The 13,823-nt window shown below is 42.5% G+C and overlaps 1 pseudogene across 1 annotated transcript in view; it reads right to left on the bottom strand.

Annotated features, from left to right (window-relative positions):
- Positions 1-13,823, bottom strand: part of LOC147899383 (flap endonuclease 1-B-like) — a 134,801-nt pseudogene that overhangs the window by 35,108 nt on the left and 85,870 nt on the right. Inside the window, exons 13-14 of the transcript XR_015541408.1 lie at positions 7,815-7,929; positions 7,575-7,631 (exon numbers count right to left, since the gene is read on the bottom strand). The product of XR_015541408.1 is annotated as a flap endonuclease 1-B-like (transcript). The remainder of the gene's footprint in view (positions 1-7,574; positions 7,632-7,814; positions 7,930-13,823) is intronic.

The following is a 13,823-nucleotide window of genomic DNA, read 5'->3' as shown; positions in this document are numbered from 1 at the left end:
AGTAGTTGTTTTTATTTACCGAGTTTTTTTTACTGGAGCGGTAGTTGTTTCTATTTACTTGAGGTTGCAGGAATTTCCCTAGCATAGGGAAAAGCAATTTTGGTTTGCAGTTGCATATATGCCTAGTTAGCTGATTTTGGGAGTTTAACTTTCAGTTGTAGATACAGTTTCAGGCGGTAGTGTTTTTATAAATAAATTATCAAAACACTCAAACTCAACTAACCCGGACAGGTTAAACTTCCTAGAAATAAGGCTCTATAGATAAAGGCAAAGCTATAGCAATGGAAGTTGAAGAAGAAGCTTCTAAGCTTGATCTCGTACAATCAGGAGTCCGAACTACCCCGCAGTTGTCACGCCAAGTGGATACACTGTCACGTAGAATGCTTTATTAGAGGATGCCTTACAATAGATTCTGCCTCAGCAACTCCAAGCAAATGTAGGGCAATCCGAGCTTAGAAAAATGGTTCACAGTTTGTCGACTAGACCATCCCATGAGGAAAAATGTAAAGATCCAATGGAGCCTAAAAACAATGTTCATACAATCGAACCTAGGAGGGCTAAGGTGCCTAATATTGCCAACTATAGGCCAGAAAAGTATTCTAGTCGGATGTCTGACTATAATTCTGATGTCATAGAAAACTCGTTGCACAAATGGGAAGAGGCTTTCCCCATTTGTGAAATCAGGAATGACATGAAGAAAATCTGCGACACTACCCACATCTTTAATGATGCAACGGACAGATGGTGGATAAAACAGCAAAGGGATGGAGTGGCATCCACAACTTGGGAGGGGTTCAAGAAAGAATTTAGAAAGCATTTCTTGCTTCCTGACAAAGCATCCTGAGCTTGGGATCAGTATAGAAACTTACGTCTGAGAAATTATCAGTGGCTGAATACACCGATAAATTCAGAGAATGTGTAATGAAGGTTTATGAACCTCTTCTTCAATCGGTGCAGGTAAAATATTTTATTTCGGACTGAATGATTGGATCAAGATGGAAGTTTGGGCTAAGTACGTGAACACTCGAGATGAAGCAATTGCCATAGCCTTGAACTACGAGGATGCCAAAGGAAACAGACCAAATGGGTTTGGGCAGTTGGGATTGGGTATGAGTACCCAAAGAAAACTGGGTGTAAGAAGAAGTGGGTTAGCAAAGGAAGTGTCTCACAGCCTAGTGGTCAAGCCAAGTAGGCGAAGCCAGTTGAGTCTCCTTTTAAATTAAGTACCACCATTGGGGTAAAAAGAAAAGTAACTCCAATGGCAGCCCAGGCCTAAGTCCAAGTTGTTGAAGTCTCCTCTGATAATCCTCAAGTAGACACTAGCACCGAAACGGGGCTCTTTGCAGTGCGTAAGCTAGAGCATTTATGTTCAACACCCGTAATCTGAGGTACCCAACCATGAGTGTGACCTGTCATGACAAGAGAAATCACTAATCCGTGATTATTAGACATTAAAACATTATTATATATTATATGTCAATGGTGTAACATGTATAGGTATTTATGATGGACACCGACCGATTTGTTATGGCAGTGGATCATCGGAGTAGATAGGACTAGTCGACCTAGAGCCGCTGCTTCAGACGGCATCAAATTTAGACATGTGATACTTATTCTATTAATAAAATGTACACACACGTGTCTAGGTCCTAGGAGCAATAGGAAGGGAAGGGTGCATTAAGGTGCATTGAATGGTAGATGCATTGGTCATAGGCTAAGGGTAGGTGTGAATGGGAAGATGGAACTTGAGTGATCTCAAGGGACATTAATGAAAGGGTATCACTCTTTCATTGTGAATATCACGTAGCATTCTTCATATTCATCCGCCATCTCTCACACACACCTTGCATGTAGGTTGAAATAAAAACAAGTACTCACACGAGGGCGTTCTTCCCCATTGGAGGCCCAATCGGCATTCAAATTCTGCATGCATTGACACATTTGCATTCTCGAAAAGACTAGTTCTTCACATTTGGTATCAGAGCATCGACGAGCCACTACCAGGACAGAAAGAGAAGGAGAAGAAGCGAGAACGAGGGAGGGCGCAAGCAGACAGGATAACAGCCAACGCAGAATGCACGGGAAGAGGGCACAAGAAAACCCGTGTTGGAGGGATGCAGGTGTGCAAGACAACAGCGACGCGGCACAATACCGAGCGAAAGAGGACACGATGAGCGCCAAATGTGTGCCTTAAACAACCCTTTGGTCGGATTTTGTGTGAAGTCCGAGGCCTACTGGACATCCTGGCAAGACAAACGAGACGGCAGGAGAGCTCCATATGTTTTTTTTATAGGCATGGAATTTGGCATCCTTGAGGTAAAGGATTTCTCTAATATTTGTGGTCTTTGGACAGGGAACGGGGTGTCCTAACGGGGTGACCCCCCCCCCATGTGAATAGACTCTTAAAACCCTTAAACCGTGAGGAAAAGAGACCTCCCCGTTCTCCCCAACGAAAACTCGGATCGGAACAAGATTTAAGGGGGTGATCCACCCACCAAGTACCCCCTATAACGGTATCTAGAGCACCAATTTGCTCAAAACAAGTAGCCCGAACGGAGTGTACCAGTTTACAGCATAAAAACAAGGAAGAAAGGCTAAAAGAGAAAAGAAAGAAGAAATTTTATTAGAGTCTTCGGAAGACCGATAAGTCTATGAGACTGAAAGAAAACCTGATACAAATCACAGTAAGGGTGGAGCTATTGAAACGAGCATCATCACCCGTGCTGAACCCTCAGTCTGATCATACATAATCAAATACATCTGGATGTAACAATGAAAAGAAAAGAAAAGGATTGGAGCGGAGTGGAATCCTCCGTATGTCATGTCGCCCTGGCTAGTGCATAGCCGATGATGGGACGCTGGCGCCCGTTAAGGGGTGCCGTGCGTCTCGGTCCCCTGGACGAGGCTCGACATAAGACCAGAGCCACCGTGACTCCCGTGGGACGTATCCTGGGTCTAAACAATGACGGGAGGCCCAGAGTGATTTGTGTGTCTCCTCGATGTCTCGTGTGTCGTGCTACGATCGGGGTCGGGGTCTCTGTCACGTCTGCGGCTAGAGACTAGACGATCAATGTCACTCGATGGGAAGAACTCTGTGATCCTGCTCTGAGAGGTGTCTGATGATGTGGCCAAGCCCCGTCGCCTGAGTAAGTACTCTCTATGTCAGACCCCCTTGTGAATGAAGGCCACAAGGCATCTTTGATCTGGGTAGGCGAGGAATCTGGAAAGGAGCCCGGAGCCGTCTCTGAAGAGGCAATGGTAGCGACCTCGGATCTTGTAGTACATTGGGCACCTGAAAATAAAATGCTCCTCTGACTCAACCTCCTGACAGTCGCACGATATGCATAAGCGATCCACCATCAATATACGCTTCTCCTAGGTCCGTAGTGAGTGAGGCATATGAAGCTCAGTGTACCCCAGTGGTGTGATGAATCCCTCCTCTGAAATACAAGGACAATAATCTTTGTAGAAACTCAGCTTCACTGGCAGCTTCACTGGGAGCTCCCTCGGCTCCAACCAGGTCCTAAAGATGTGTAGCTGTTGGAGATCCTCTCGAATGACTTGGTTGGTGTGTGGTCCAATCGGGATGGTGGGTGGGAGTACCGGAGGGGCATCTAAGAAAGAAGAGGTCATTTTGAAGTGGTTTTTCGACACAAGCGAAGCGGGAGTCAGATAAGTACCACCAACTCTACAACACTTGACTTTTGCTATAAAGTAAACCCCTTTTCTAAAATTACAGCAAGTCATTTTCGCTCTTGCATTACTAAAAGGAAAGAATATTTAATAATGAACTTATCCTTTTTTCTCCACTACCAGAAGGAGATAAGGAGTAAACACCATCACCTCCTCTTGAAGAGGATAATGTAGATGACAGTTACACACATATTGAGTATGATAACCCACGTATAGAATTAGCTTCATCTCTACTTCAAGAATCTCTTGATAGGGAGTTTTTCTTTAGAAACGAAGGGAGAAACGAGTCCATCCAAGAGCAAGGCGCTTTGTTTACGCCTTTAACTCAAAATCCCATACACATGGATTATAATCCAAGTGCAAGAGGGAGACAAGAGTCTCCTGTTGATAAGCTCGTTTCTCGAACAGTCCATGATGACAAAATTAGGGACTAAGAGAGTGCTGAATTTTGGGGATGACGATTTAGGTACCCCTTTGAAGGGAGCCAAATTTCAATCTCGAGAGAGAATAGAATTCCCAAAGTATGATGGAGCAAGAGAGGTAAATAAAAGCCTCAATTGGATTCGCCATTTTTTGCCCATCAAGATAAGACCGACCACAAGAAGCTTGCTCTTGCCACATTGCATCTACAAAAGGATGCTTTGATGTGGTGGTTCTTATTACAAACCGGAGAAGAGCCTATTCTTCAATGGTCCAAATTTATAGAGCAGCTAAGGCCACTTTCATGCCTCTGAGGCATGAAAAAGAATTGACCTTCCGCTGGGAAAGGTTCAGGCAATTCGATAATGAGAGTAACCCTGAATTTACAGCTAGGTTATGGAAACTCTCTTTAGAGTTACCTGAGAAGAGTAAGGATGATAGAAGGAAGAAGTATTTAGCAGCCCTAACCCCGAAAGTGAGGTATGAGGTTGAGATGTTCAATCCAACCACTCTGAAAGACCTCACTAAGTTGGTTGAGATTGCTGAGAGAAAAATGAATCCTCGGAAACCTTTCAACAAAAGAAAAGAGAAAGCTATTGTACAAAATGTTAACAGCTAATCACGTCCTGAATGGATACCATTTCCTTCCATGACTATTAAGAAGGGTAAATGTTTCAGATGTAAGAAACATAAGCCAGGGCATCCATGGCATAAATGTCCTACTCTATTAGCCAAAATTGCCAAAACCAATTCGGTAAAAGGGAAAGGCAAAGCATCCAAGCAGCAGGGTGAGGCTTCTACCTCTTCATCCCAGGACTCTACGATGAACATAGAACCAAGAGTAAATGCAATCCATTCATTGAACTGAATAGAGAGTAGGCATATTCATTGAAGAGTATGGACAGAGAATAAAGAATTTCCCCCGCCATGTAGAGTGTCTTATGGGATGAATAGGGCTGAAATAGAAGAGCTGGAAAAAGAGATTGATGAGTTTCTATAGATTAAGAAGCTCTTCAACGCAAATCCTAAAGTTTTGTGAGGTAAGCATTCATGGAATCTCCCTCATCCATATGTATATGAGATAGCTCTCTCTTCAAGAACGAGACTTTGGCATCATTTCTTGCTGCAAACATGCTCTCTAAAATTCCCTCATCCATATGTGTATGAGATAGCTCTCTCTTCAAGAATGAGACTCTGGCATCAGGGTCCTGTCTACTCAGATGATCCACCGCCATAACAAATCGGTCGGTGTCCATCATAAATACATATACATGTTACACCATTGGCGTATAATATATAATAATGTTTTAATGTCTAATAATCACGGATTAGTGATTTCTCTTGTCATGACACTCCCTCTGGCTTGACTCGGCAGAAATCCTCTTTTGGATCCTCTCTTGTCTTTTTCTCTTGCATACACTTCTCTTTTACTTCTGCATTTTCATCTCCTCTTCATAATGTGCAAATAGTCTTCTCATGGTAGTACACGATATCTTCTGAATCAAAACTTAAATCCTCCTCTTGATGCTGAATATTCAAAATACAGAAGTACCACTGCAGTGCCTCTTCAGTATCTCTTCATGCTCAGAATCCTCTTCTGAATACCTAGCTGCTGAAATCTCTTTATAGTAACCTGCTTAATAAGCTGAAACATATTCTCAACAAATTGGTCAGTATTAAAACGATTCTCTCACCCAAATGTTTCATTGAACTAGGTAGACCATGGCTATAGATAACACGGTCCTCAAATTCTTTACGTTCCCCTTTGTACAAAAAGTCAGAGCATCCTACGTCACTTGGAGCCGTTGCTTCAGACGGCATCAAATTTGGACATGTGATACTTATTTTATTAATAAAATGTGCACACACGTGTCTAGGTCCTAGGGGCAATAGGAATGGAAGGGTGCATTAAGGTGCATCGAATGGTAGATGCATGGGTCATAGGCTAAGGGTAGGTGTAAATGGGAAGATGGAACTTGAGTGATCTCAAGGGACATTAATGAAAGGGTATCACCCTTTCATTGTGAATCTCACGTAGCATTCTTCATTCACCTTGCATTCATCCGCCATCTCTCACACACACCTTGCATGTAGATTGAAATAGAAACAAGTATTCTAATGAGGGCGCTCTTCCCCAATTGGAGGGCCAATTGGCATTCAAATTCTGCATGCATGGCACACATTTGCATTCTCGAAAAGACTGGTTCTTCACATGACCTCCCTAGTCAAATAGATATGAGGCTAACTGAAATCCTTCACTCCATCCCACCAGTGGTGACCAGATTTGAGGGCTTCTCCCTAGCAAAAGGTGCCCACACATATTGATATCCACTGAGAAAACATGTGCTTGAGGCACAAGAATATCCACAAAGTTGGGCCCTCTGCTGCAGCTCTTGTCAAAGAATGAGACGGTGTGTCTGTTTTCTTACATGATTGTGAAAACTGCACATTCCAGCTCACTATGGTCCAACTCATCGAGACGATGGTTGCCAGTAATAAATATCATTACTATATTAAGGTATGTGTAACAATCTCTGAGGCTGGCAGATTTTACAGGGATTTGGAGGGAGAAAATCCAGATCTGTGCGATAACTCATCAAGGGCATCAATAGTTCTATGCCCACCTTGTGGGTCCAATAAATTAGAATCAAAGCCGACACTCTCACCTTGCTAGAACACTGGTTTACTGACCAATGAGTGATGTTGTTGAATCTCATTCGTATCCAATTGAATCACTACCGATAAATATCCAAGCCATGGTCTAGCTTTGGGGGAAAGACAACCTTCTATCAAAGCTCAAGCCAATATCCAGGGTCCTACAGGCCTAACCAGTGCCCGAGCATCTGCATTATCAAGGTCTTCATGGCAAGGTCAACAAAATTCAAGGTCCACTTTCCCTGCCTTGTGGGGCTGCAAAGTTAACGCCTTAGAAGGGGCAGGAAGAACTCCCTACTGCCCCTATGGTGTCCCCTTGCAAGACCCAGGGAATATGCCTCCAAATTCCAGGGTCCCAAGCGCTGAAACTCCCATAGGAGCAGCTGTTCTAGACAGGGCTTGCAATAGTTGCTGAAAAAGAGGTAGAACCCAAGTGAGAGAGCTCCTGAATCAGAATCAAGAGAAGGTGAGGGGGAGGATTGGAGGGAGTCAAAGGAGTCTCAAGCGGGACTAGCATGTGGAGGCGGGTGAAAGAGAAGCAAGGAGAGAGGCTGATCCAGTGCTACCAAAGGCTGAGAAGGTGATCTTTTTTTCCAAAAGAACAAAACGTTCAAATCAACACTGACATCTCTTTCTGTTTAGACATTTCTTCCAATTTGAAACAACAGATAAAAAATGTCACACTTGCATAGGCATACCACTACAGTCTTCAGAAAGTATGTTCTCTGCTCATGAAACCATAGATAAGCACACAAGTTCATCTCACCATTAGATCTCTTACAAAATTCATAATCCTGGTTCCTCACCTTAAGAACTCGAGTGCTGTTGAAGCTGTTTTCCTCCACAAGGAAAGATTTTAATCCCTAGACAAAAATTTCCCAGGTTGGTATTGCTTGTGCAAATTTTCTGATCATAATTAGGGTGATGAACAAGATACTTCCTGTATATAATATGCTGAATCAATCTCATTTAAAACAAAAAATGCATAGAATCAGAGAGCTAAGCAGCAAGAACTAGACATGGTTCAGAATACATTGACTGATAACCTCTTCATCTGGAGCAACCAGATCAAAATCTAGCTGGCACTCTGCTGCAGTGACCTCTGGAAACTTGAAAAGAAGCTGAGCTTGTTGATATGGCCACGGATCAGGCACTCTATATCTGAGCATTGCTCCCACAAATACAGCACATCATGAAGCAAAAATCATTTAAACACCTGGAAGTATCTGAGGAGAGGGAATTCAACAAAACTTCACAAGGACAGACTTGTGAAAATACAATTGATCAGACAATAGGTATAACTGTATAATACAATGCAATGAATACATTGTAGCTGAGGACACAATTACAGACTTGTCCCCCCCCCCCCCCCCCCTCCAAACCCCCCAAAAAAAGAGAGAGACTTAAGAATGCATCGAGGCAAATGTGCATGCGACAACCAGACTGACCCACAAAAGCACCATTTATACATAGCCGTAGAACAACAGTTTGACTCCAAATTCTTCTCACAAAATGAGGGAGAGAATCCGTTACTTCAGGAGACTTCACAATTGAGTTTAAGCCTATCTTGTCAAGAGAGAGAGAAGTAAAAATACAAATCAAGAGTTCCTTATTTAGATAGACTTCTTTGCTTTGAAAGGAAGCTTTTACTTTTAAGAAGCAATCCAACGAAGTTTTAAGTTGTATATAATGGAGCTTATTTAGATTCAAATCCTCAAAAGAGAAGTTTTCCAAGATGTATTGAAGTTTAAAAAGAACTTTGACATTATATTTTTCAAAAACTTTTATTGAAAAAAGACCCAGAGACATTATTCTATCTAGGTAGAGTAGTCTTGTTTTATAGTCTCGAGAAACTAAACTCTTGGAACTGAGGAAGTTAAAGGAACTAAACGAGGAGGAAGTGGCGAAAGAGGAAGTGAGGGAGGCACTGTGAAGTACAATATGCAAGCCCAGAAATAAAATATCTTACATACGTTAAGTTTGAACGTGGCTGTTTCCAAGTCAGATGATAAACCAAATTACCTCATTTCCAAAAAGGTCCAGTATTCATCAATCATTACAAATAACAGGCTCATACTGCTCAAACATTCAATTCAGGTACAGAAATAAATTCAAATTTCGCTCCTGTCCATTGTGCACACACAAGTAGATAGAGATAGATGCAGACAGTGGACACAGATATTGAACCATGCAAAGTGGAGTAGAAACAGTAGACATGTGTTGCTCCAAAGATGGACAAAGCCTCCAAAAGGCATGATCAATGTACTGCCTAGACGTGGACCCTGGCTCCTCAGAACTGTCTTCTACTCCTCCTGGCACCTCCAAAAATGTCAGCTCATATGGAGCTTCAATGGGCTTCTTAGATCCTGCTCTTGTGCTTATCCAACACCTCCATTGCTGCTCCTGTCTGCAGCCACTGTGTGAGGTACAAGGTCCCCTGATCCCTGGCCTCCCTGCTACTCCAACTTGCAGCTAATTGTGAGGATACAGAATAATCTTGCAAGGCCCCCAATGGTCCCTTATATAGGGAGGTTTACCTTTTGCGCTGGCCAACACCAATCTAGAAGGAGTTGTGTAACCACTAGCAAGCGCCCACTAAGGATGTGAAACACTACCTGAATCGCCTTGCTAAGTTGTAGCAAGAATGGAAGGCTTCTTTGCATCCTGAAGTACCGCTCGAAGCACTGAAGATCGAGAATTTTGTCGCTCGGCTCATGTCGTTGAAGGTGGAATTGAAGAATCCTCGTTACTTTGATGAAGCTGTTGAAATTGCACATACCAAGCAGTGAAAAATGCATCAGTTGTGTTTGACCAATGTGCCCAGTTTACAAGGGAAGTGGTCTTATGCATCAAAGCTTGTATAGCCTTCTTTGGATGTGCCTCTGTTGCCTATACGCCAAGTAGTGGATCTCTTTCCGATGTATCAATTTCACAGACTGGTAATGCCAATGATACGATGTAATGAAATCAGAGGAAACTAATGATGTGATGGGATGTAACAAAGAGTTTTTGCCATCGCCAATGATAGTGCTGCAGAGTCATTTATAAAAGGTGGTGAAGGAGTTTTTTATGACACTTTGGACTCTCAGATCATAGATGAGGAATCAAACTTGGCAAAGGCCAATGAAGTGGAGCTAGAGATGCTTGAAGGGGGTGATGATGAAGAAGCAGAGTGCTCTTATGGGTATATAAGTCTCAATTAGAAGCAGGAACTCTTGAAAAGGAACCGAGCACACAGAGAGAGGGTCGAAAACACAGAATAGGATAGGCGACCTGTTTTTGTTGTGAAAGGCATAGGAAAGCAGTTGTGTTTTAGGAGCAGAGAAGGGTTGTGAGTGTCCTATGATTAGAAGAAGAGTGGTGCTCCTACTTTGCGCCATACCAGAGTATTCCTTATGTATGAGAGCCTCCTTTAATCGTTGTTCTTGTTTGTAAAAGCAGAAATTGAAAGTGTGGGTTGTAGAAGTCATGATTGCTGCAAGGTGTGCTGATGAAAAATATGGATTGCCGTCCCTTTTCTAGTGTTCGGTGTATGTTTGTGCGTTAGAGGCCTATCATAAAGGTCACGGTGTTTTATAGAGAGAGAGAGACCTGACAGTCAACCTTGGGAAGACCAAGGTTATAATAGTCTTCGACAACTCAGGTGCAGTACTCCGTCGACTCAGCTTCACCTACCATGGTGAGCCAGTAGAAATAGTGCAGTCCTACACATACCTGGCATCAGTCTTTTTTTTTTTGGAGCAAAAAAAGGACTGATGTTTATATTATAATCATAAGATCTATACAATAATTTCCCTGAAGTACAAAAGCTTCTCCTCAAGGGAGGGATGGCTATTAAGAAACATAAAGTCTCATTGAAAAGTGAAAAACCAAAACACTTCACTCCACTGGCTCTTCTTACTAGAAGAGAGAGCGGGGAAAGAGAAGATCTGCAATATCTGTTGGAGGCTAATGCATCTGGTATAGTAAGAGAGATACTTCTCATGTTCAACCAACAAAGTTTAGACACTTGGTTCTGTTGGGATAAGTATGATCAAGGGCTTGCTCTATGGTGCATGTGTGCATCTAGGGGAGTCACATGTGTGTTTGTGTGTGTTGTAAAGGCACATCAAGTGCTATGATGTGTCTAGTGTGTGACTTAAGTGATGATGTAAGACAAAGGCAATCCCACTGATGTAGGGATTGATTCCCACTGATGTAGGGGCTGATTGCCACTTATGTAGGAAAGGTATTACCTTCTCCCCCTTTCTATAAGAGAGAGTCCTCTCTCTCACAATCATAATAGAGAACTACCATCTTTCTTTCATTGAGCTCTCACACCTCTTGCAAGATGCATCTATTCTATCCTACGGGATTCTACACTTGGTATCAAAGCATTAGGTTCTAGATCTAGCCTAGTCTAGCATTAGATGCTATCTCTAGCATAAACCACTAGTTTCTCATCTTCTCCATTTTCCTCCTCCTTTCCCAAATCTTTGAGAGCTCTGTTCTCTGCCTACAAACGACCATTGCCCAAACCCCTTGAGCTGCAAACTCCTCACGTATGGGCGAACTTCCAGTTGCAAGCAATCAGAAAAATTTCGACTGTACGCGCAACCCCAACACTCACACTCTCTAACGAAATTTCGCGCAATGCCGCCTCTGTACTTACCTATCTGTAAATTCCTCTGAGCCCGTGCTGCATGACACTGAGGGCAAACTACTGCTGAAATCTAAGCTCATTTGGACAAGAGATGGAGGAGAAAATGACGAAAAACTAGTTTGTCTTCTCAAGCCTGGCTATGGCGACCTTGCGCAACATTGCGCCGCTCCTTGCTGGTAGCTCTTCTCTGGTATAAGGCCTTTCTTCCTGCATAAAAATCCCCTTGAATAGAGCTATGAGCTGTGAGAATTGCACCCTCCAAGTTCTGGTCTCTCTTTTGGACAGTTTTGACAAAGTTGTGAGTTTGATGCTAGATTAGATGCTACTTTAGCATTTCTGATGTTTTAAAGTGTTGAATAGCATCAGTAAAACTATGGCTACAGCTTTCCTTTAAGTTGCTACACCTGGATTTGCTTGGAATACTTTCATTTAGCCACCTCTATGAAGCATGCAAGTGGAAGCATCATTTCCATTATGTTTTATAGTATGGAATTTGGTTACAAGTCTTTGCCACACTAAATGCTTGTACTTTGAAGTTTTTCAACTCTTTCTAGCCTTGTAAAAGAGTAGACACTGCCCATTCTGGTTTAGACCCTCTCATGGCTACCTTCTTGAATATGGATAAGTTCAATGGTAAAGGCTTTCACACATGGCAAATGAAGGTTAAGTTTGCATTGATGAGGGAAAACCTCTGGGGGCTTCTCAAACATGCTTCAACTTCTTCTTCAATAGCCTCTAATGCTGGAGAATCCTCAGCTTCGACACGCCCGGCAAGAGATCCTGCTAGAGAGGAGAAAGCCTATGGCATCATTGCTCTTTGGCTTAGGAGATGACTATATTCATCACATTTCTGATTTGGAGTCTCCTTCAGAAGCTTGACATTATTTTTTGTGCTAGCTCTCACATCTCAAAATTGTCACTTAAGATTGCTTTCTTTGAATTGAAGATGGCTAGTGGCACTCCTTTGGCTGCCCATGTCAATCATATGCGGAGTCTCATGACTCAACTTGCTTCTATCAACTCTCCAATCACTACAGATGATGCAATGGCAATGTTGCTCAAAAGTATGCTTGAAGATTATGATCATGTTGTTACCACTTTGAAAAATCTTCCTAATCCTACTCTTGAAGGTCTTATTACTGCTCTTCAAGAAGAAGAAAGGCACATGGAACTCCGGAGAGGCAATGACACAGCCTATGCCATAAAAATTCAGAAGGGCAAGTTTTCACCTTGCAAACATTGTGGGAAGACTAATCACCTCTCAAAAGATTGCTTCAAGATCAATCCATGCAAACATTGTGGCAAAAACAATCACCATGAAAAGTATTGTAAAGCCAAAAAGGAAGCAACTACAAAGTCAGAAACTGCCAATCTACTTTCAGTTGATGTGCCTCCACAAGATGAGGCCTCCTATGAAGACTATGCTTTTTAGGCACTTTGTCTTTTTTGTTTATCATCACTTGGTCAAATCTTGAGGTTCTCTGCCTGGAGTAGTACTCCAAAAAGAATATGTTAGGTAAATCACCTTTGGTCACCATATGATGTAGACCATGTGATATGTGTTTTGTCTATCCCATTTCTGTGAACCTCACACCCTTGGGAACCCTTGCTAGCATGAGATCCTAGCCATAGATTTATCCTTGACCACCATGAGATGGCATGAGAAACTATGAGACTAGATGTATCCTTGACACTGCAAGAGGCAACCCCTTGAGGGGGGGTATGTTGGGATAAGTATGATCAAGGGCTTGCTCTATGGTGCATGTGTGCATCTAGGGGAGTCACATGTGTGTTTGTGTGTGTTGTAAAGGCACATCAAGTGCTATGATGTGTCTAGTGTGTGACCTAAGTGATGATGTAAGACAAAGGCAATCCCACTGATGTAGGGATTGATTCCCACTGATGTAGGGGCTGATTCCCACTGATGTAGGGAAGGTATTACCTTCTCCCCCTTTCTATAAGAGAGAGTCCTCTCTCTCACAATCATAATAGAGAACTACCATCTTTCTTTCATTGAGCTCTCACACCTCTTGCAAGATGCATCTATTCTATCCTACGCGATTCTACAGGTTCTTCCTTTTAACAGGAAAGAGAGAAGGGATAGGCAAGGTCTGTCAATCCTGTGGGGAGTTGGTGCAACTGTCAAAGGCTCTGAGATGCTCCTCAACCTCCACCTGTAACTGAGCAAGCTGATCATTATAGTTATGTCTAGATGGAACTTAGCTTGGGCCAAAACAGTCAGTTAGTAAGCAAATGAGCATTCTTATCATACCAACTTGTAAATAGTAGTTCAGCACTTAAGTATTCATCATTAAACTAAAAAACATTTTTGGCAATCCATATAAACCAAAGTGCATGCGCCCTGATAATAGGCATAAGGAATCTTCAGTGCATCTCCCAAAAGCAGAGACTT

This window comes from Dipteris shenzhenensis, chromosome 8 (genome assembly GCF_047967505.1).
Source record: "Dipteris shenzhenensis isolate YYH24624 ecotype China chromosome 8, Dip_SZ_1.0, whole genome shotgun sequence".
Taxonomy (NCBI): domain Eukaryota; kingdom Viridiplantae; phylum Streptophyta; class Polypodiopsida; order Gleicheniales; family Dipteridaceae; genus Dipteris; species Dipteris shenzhenensis.
This window is presented reverse-complemented; position numbering and strand designations above follow the sequence as displayed.